General features: G+C 38.1%; 1 protein-coding gene across 4 annotated transcripts in view; it reads left to right on the forward strand.

The window, feature by feature from the left end:
- LOC109387697 (uncharacterized) overlaps window positions 1-6,444 on the forward strand; it is a 22,767-nt gene that overhangs the window by 12,033 nt on the left and 4,290 nt on the right. The window contains exon 2 of one of the 4 annotated variants that reach the window (XR_002125072.1): window positions 4,002-4,058. The exons of the other annotated variants lie outside the window; for them this stretch is intronic. The gene's annotated coding sequence lies outside the window, so the exon portion shown is untranslated. The remainder of the gene's footprint in view (window positions 1-4,001; window positions 4,059-6,444) is intronic. 4 annotated transcript variants of the gene reach the window in all.

The raw sequence follows: 6,444 nt of genomic DNA on the forward strand, positions 1-6,444 counted from the left end.
ATGACTGCCTTCCTATGTCTGAAACAGGCGGGAACCAGGGCTCACACAGGGTCATCTTCTGAGCAGGTCAGAGGCCCAGCAGAACTGGGTGCCTGGCCACATAGTTATTTATTGCTGGAGAAGCAGGTGCAGATATGGGAAAGGGAAAAGCTAGATGAACCCTGTTATATGGATCATTGGATTGGAATTGAAAGAATGGATCTAAACATATGGTTTTATAGATGTAGCTACTTGAAAGTGCATGTATGTATGTGTGTATTAAGAGGACCTGAGAACAATGACACCTAAGCAGTAATAAGCAAATGTAATGCCCAAGGCTTGGTTTCTGAATACATCTTTCCAGGGCTCACTGGAAAGTCTAAGAACGGATCAGGGAAAGAATAAGATGAGCTTTGAACATCTTTGTGTGCCAGAACATAAGGAAGTTCTCTAAAGAAGGATGAGGGCATAACCAAAGAACACAGGAGCCACCTTGAAGGCACTCCCACTGACCAAATCTGCAACAATTTGAGCGTTAAAATAAGGAACAAGGGCAATGAATTATAACCTACTGAATAAAATAGGAATCCATGAATCCACACTGATCTAAGACGTAAATAGGTAAATACAAAGAAAAGAAACCCCTCAGATTAGAATTCCAACTAAAAACACAGAAGGAATTCTGACAAGACACATTAATAAATGCTAAAATTAGTGGATGAGTGAGATGAGGAATTGGATTTTACATAGTCCCTAAGTATCTCTCTACAAAATGTTAATTACAAAGAAAAGGGAAAAATTACTTTTCAGTGGAGAAACCCAACAGACACCATTTGAATCAAGGGTTCAAAGTTAACACCATCAGCAATGGGACAAATCAATATCATGTTTCACCTGACAGGATGCAATGAGAAGAACACAACATCACGTCTATAATATTTCAGAAAAAAAGTTCAGAACCTGGTTATAATCAAGATAAAACATTAGATGGACAGAAATTTAGAAAACTGCCATAAAATAACATACCTTCAAAATGTTAAGGTCAGAAAAGTCAAGTAGAGATGGAGGAATACTTTTGGACTGAAGGAGCTTTAGGGAGACATGACAATTGAGTACAATGAGTGGCCCTAAATTGGACCTTTTTGCTATAAGGACATTATTAGAATAACTGGCAAAATTTGGATCAGGGTTCTGAAAGAAGGGTATTTGTCATACTATTCATGCAACCTTTCTAAGAGTTTCAAATTAACTTGAAAATAAAAGGTTAAACAAAAAAACCTTCATGCAAATTTGTACTTTTTTTAAACTTCCAATGTGCAGCTCTAAAGTTACACAAGCCAGGAAATGAACGTTCATTGAAAAACACTAATAATAGCATCAGTAGAGTGGCAAAGGATAATCATATGATGGCAACCAACCAATTTTTTCACAACACTTTTTGGTTTTTATCTACTCTCCTGGCATCTGTAGGCACCAGCTTTGCTTATTCACATTTTTCCTTTCACAAATTCATGCATCATTTTAAACGCAGCAAAAGACATTTTGAGAATACCTTTTGCAATTACTTTTATCTTTTATTTTCCTTTCCTTTTATTCCTCCCTTCCTTTCTTCATTTATTTATTTTGGAAGCAGTATTCACCCTACTTGAAGAACCTACTCTAAACATAAAATGTCCTGCCCACCCTCATGACAAAGCTTATGATCAGACAGAGGAGAAAAGAATCTTTACACAATTACCCTTCACCCCGTTCACGCACCCAGCAGACTCTCATGCCCCTTCTTTATCACTGTTTTTCTCCTTTCTTCTCTGGACCAGGGATGTAAAACTGCTCTTGAAATTAATTAAACAGAACTAGACTTCCAGCAATTTTTCTAGCCCTCTAATCTAAGATACTCAAACCTCTCCCTTATAACACAAAAAAGAAATCAAGACTGTAACATACTCGCTGTTATCTGTTTTGTTTTGTTTTGTTTTATACCTTCTAATCCATCTCCCCCTGCATTAAGTCAGGGCTGTGAAACAGTCTGACACTCTAAACAGCACTTGTCAGGAATGTGGGAAATTACTAAAAGAGAAGGAACCTTACAAGATCTAAATTCAAATTACCTTGACTACAATTAAAATCGCCACCGTTCCTTAGAAATGACAGGTGAGGCAGAAAGAAGACAAGGACAATCAAAGAGGCTGTCTAAGATCTCAAGCAACATTCATACATCAGAAGATCTGAGAAACAATGGCCCCAAGTTTTATTTGGTGATACGTTTTCGTACTCTTGCCAGAGTCTGCCTCACAGAAACTTGACAAATACATATAGTGCTTTCTAGTGCTTTCCTCCTTAGAGTCACTCTGATTTGATGATGTTGATGATGATGATGATAAAAACAAAGCAACTCGGCAGCACTATTTGTGGCATCATGAAAACCATTGCCAATATCATCTTTCCATTCCATATTTCTAAAGTCAAGAAGTATTGCAACTTGAACTGCGTGCCACATTTATTGCTCATTTCACGTGATGCCATGTGCACACACCTGGTTTGATTTCATCCAGGAGCCCCCTCAGTTACCCACATCTCTGTACTGATGAGGATCCTGAGTCTAGGTTCTTCTGGCCCAGGATCTGCCCCACACCTCTCAAAGGATTACAGCTCTCCTTAGATGGTCCAGGACCACAAGGAGGGGTCTGCGACGTGTTTCCCAACTTACATCCGTCTCTTTTCAGCATGGCCACTAATGCAAGCATTAGATCACAAGGTCTCTCTTCTGAAGCTTGTCCCAAGATTACCATCCCTGTTATTTATTTGTGTATTTATTCATTCACTGATTGAGCAAATATTTATTAAGAAACAACTGTGTGCAAGGTACCATGCTTGGTCTAGTGAACAAAACAGATTAAAATTCCTGACCTTGTGGGGCTGGCTACCTGACAGGGAGACATACAATGGGAAATGTTTTAAGTAAAATAAATGGCGATAAAAGAAGGGATATAGAGAGTGATGGGCCCAGGAAGAGGGCTTACAATATTTTATATGACAGGAAAAGGCCTCCCATTTGAACAAAGATCTGTAGGAAGTGAAGTATGTATTGGGTTGTCAGAAAAGTCATGACATATTTTTTCTGTGTTTCGTTACAAAAATGCATCATGACTTTTCTGACAACCCAATAGATAACTGAGGGAGAGGGAACAGCAAGAGCAAAGGTCCTGAGACAAGAATGTGGCTGCTGCATTTAAACATAGCAAGACCTGTGTGGTCAGAATGGAGTAAGGTAGGGAGAGAGGTATGCAGTGGGACCTGAAACATACTAGGGAGCCAAGGCTGTACAAGGTTTTGCAGGCCCTTGTAACGACTTTGCCTTTAATCTGAGAGTGATGAAAACTCATTGGAGAGTTTTGAGCTGAGGAATGACAATCTGTTGTGAGTTCTAGAGCAATCCTTCTGGTGAATTTGATGAGAATTCTCTGAAAGATTAAAAAAAAAGAGTAGCTTTGAGGTTATTGAAATAATTCATGTTAAGAGATGATTATGGCTTGAACTAGGGTGGTAGCAGCAGAGGTGGCGAGAAGTGATTTGGTTTTGCTTCAAGATTTTACATGGCGTTATGTGCGAGAGACCTCAAAATTGACACCAGGATTTTGATCTGAACAACTAGAAAAATGGAGTTGACATTTATTGAGATGGCCAAGGCTTAGGGAGAAGCAGGTGTGAGAGGAAGATAAAGATTTTTGCGTCTGTGCTGCTGATAGTCAAGAACATATGGTTGAAGAATTAATCGTTTCATTTGGCAATGTGGGAACCGTTCGTGCTTTTCACGTGAACAGGTTCTGTAGACTGTTGGAGGCAAAGCCTCATTGGAGAGAGTTCGAGAGCCAATGGGAAGAGATCAGTGGCGAGTGGAGAGTACAGGCAAATATTTCCAGTATTATTTTCTGTTATTGGAGTTTTGGTCTGGGTTGGAGTTAATTATAACAGGTTTATATGCTGATGGGAATGATCCACTCAGGGAAAATATCTTGATGCAGGACAGAAGAGGAAGCATTGCTGGAATTATGTCCTAAAATGAGGCTCTGGAAGTCAAGGTAAGCCTTGGTTTGAAGATACACAATTCATCTGTAGGAACCATTAGGAAGTAGTTAAGCAGGCACATGTGGTAGTGGATGCTTGTAAATATTCTCTCCCCATTGTTTTTATTTTCTCAGTGAAACTAGGAAGCAAGGTCATCAGCTGAGTGGGTAAGATGGTGTTGCAAGGTTGAGGGAATAGGTAAAATATATTCTATAGTAGTCTAAGAAGATGAGTGAATAGAACATGGAAACGTTGGCCTTTAGTATTATTGGGCCTAAGTGTCCACGTGATATTAGTAGATGCAAATTGAAAGTTTCTCTGGGGCCACTCTATGCCATGTGGGTACAGGCCTAGATTAGTTAGAGAGTTGGATGTAATAGGAGGAAGAGGCCCGCAACTGCAACAGCGGGAGAGCAGGGTAAGGGAGACAAAGGATGTTGGCAAGGGAGCAATGGTAACTGTGAACCATGGAATAGAAACTGAGAGAGGAGAAAAACGAGAATATGGGGGTTAAAGACCGTGAAAATGGGGTAGAATGAATAGATTGTAAGTCCCTGTAAAGTTGCAGAAATATTACTGCTTAATATTAGTTTTTGAAATGAAAGTACTATATTTAAGCGCAACGAATCCCAGAAAATAGTGGCTCTTGTATCTCCACAGGTAATATTTACTCCAGAACTCAAATGTATTTGTCCTTTTCTATACTGTCATTTGTTAAGAATTTATACTTAAGTCCACTGACCTCCACTCATCTTTAATGTGCAGTAGGGAATTCCTGTTCTATTATGAATTCATTCTTTGAACTTTGTTTTCTTCTAATACTCCTTTTCATTTTTCCTTGTTATGACTGATACCTGCTTTCCACCAAGACTTCATTTTCATAGCAAATTTCATCACCATAAGCCTTCAACTTACAGGAGGAGGAGGAGGAACTGGCAGACTAAACATAATAATTGTATCAATTGATGCAGAAAAAACATTTGACAAAATCCAATACTCATTTGTAATTTAAAAACTCTCAGCAAGTTAGGAATAGACAAAAACAACATCAACTTGATAAAGGGCATAGAAAAACACTGTAATTGTCATTCTTAATGGTGAAAAACAGAACGCTTTCCCCTGAAACACAGAACAAGGCAAGGGTTTGGCTCTCACCAGTCCTATTTAATATAGTACAAGAAGCTCTATCCACTGGAGTAAGGCAAGAAAAGGAAATAAAACATATGCACGTTGGAAATGTATCAACAAAGCTATCCCTATTTGCAGATAACAAGATTGTCTATTTAGAAAATCCCAAGAATTCTACAAAAAGAAAACATTTAAACCTAAAAAGTGGTTTCAGCAAGGTCACAGGATAAAAGATCAACAAACAAAAATTAATGTTATTTGTATATAGTATCAATGAACATCTGAAAACCTAAATTAAAACACATTTATATCACTCCAGAGAAGATGAAATAATAGGTATAAACTGTACAATACATGCATACTAACTGTATGCTGAAAATTGCAAATGCTGATAAAAGAAGTCAATAATGACCTAAATAAACAGAAATACCATGTCCATAAATTGGAAGACTCAACATAGTAAAGAGGTCAGTTCTCGCCAAACTGATCTGTAGGCTTAATTTAATTTCATTAAGGAACTGTGAATTAAGCTACAATTCACTATCACTACATACCTATCAGAATGGCTAAAATAAAAAACAGTGGCAGCACCAAATGCTGGCAAGGATGCAGAGAAACTAGATCACTCATATATTGCTGGTGGGAATTTCACATTGTTGTGCTACACTGGAAAACAGCTTGGCAGTTAAAAAAAAATCTAAGCATGCAGTTGCCATACAACACACCAATTCTACTCTCCAACATGTATCCCAGAGAAATGGAAATTTATGTTTACACAAAAACCTGTATCTGAGTGGTCATAAGTGTGTTATGACCAAGAATTGGAAGCAATCCAAATGTCCTATAATGGGTGAATGGATAAACGAACTGTGATTCACCCATACCATGGAATAGAACTCAGCAATAAAAAGAATGAACTATTGATACACACAACAACTTTGGGTAAATCGCCAGGGAATTATGCTCAATTAAAAAATAAGTTAACCCCAAGATGTTGTATTCTATATGATTATTTCTGCAACATTGGTTAAATGATAAAATTGTATAAATGAAGAACTTAGATGTTTCCAGGAGTTATATACAGCAGTAAGGATGAGTAAGAGGGAAGTGGGTGCAGTTACATAAGGGATCTTTGTGGCAATGGGGTTCTTTTATATCCTGACTGGTGGTGGTGACATAAATTACATAAATTTACACATGGAACAAAATTGCAAAGCATTAAATTCCCTCCCTCTCTCTCTTCTCTCTCTCTCTCTCTCTCTCTCTCTCTCT

Source organism: Hipposideros armiger, unplaced genomic scaffold (genome assembly GCF_001890085.2).
Source record: "Hipposideros armiger isolate ML-2016 unplaced genomic scaffold, ASM189008v1 scaffold_166, whole genome shotgun sequence".
Classification (NCBI taxonomy): Eukaryota; Metazoa; Chordata; class Mammalia; order Chiroptera; family Hipposideridae; genus Hipposideros; species Hipposideros armiger.